Source organism: Octopus bimaculoides, chromosome 5 (assembly GCF_001194135.2).
Source record: "Octopus bimaculoides isolate UCB-OBI-ISO-001 chromosome 5, ASM119413v2, whole genome shotgun sequence".
Classification (NCBI taxonomy): Eukaryota; Metazoa; Mollusca; class Cephalopoda; order Octopoda; family Octopodidae; genus Octopus; species Octopus bimaculoides.
The window spans coordinates 39,638,983-39,639,383 of NC_068985.1; positions in this window are offsets into that span (position 1 = coordinate 39,638,983).

Here is a 401-nt window from a genome sequence, read left to right on the forward strand (position 1 = left end):
ATATATATATGGAGACAGACAGACAGAGACAGAGATGTGTGTGTGTGTGTGTGTGTGTGTGTGTGTGTATGTGTTTGTGTCTGTCTCCCCCACCATCGCTTGACAACCAATGCTGGTGTATTTACGTCCCTGTAACTTAGCGTTTCAGCAAAAGAATAAGTACTGGGCTTACAAAGAATAAGTTCTGAGGCCGATTTGTCCGACTAACGAACCCCATAAGGTGGTGCTCCAGCATGGCTGCATTCAAATGACTGAAACAATTAAAAGAATAAAAGAATATGTATTTATACACACACGCATAGATAGATAGATAGATAGATAGATAGATAGATAGATAGATAGATAGATAGATAGATAGATAGATAGATAGATAGATATACACACTGATATATATATATATA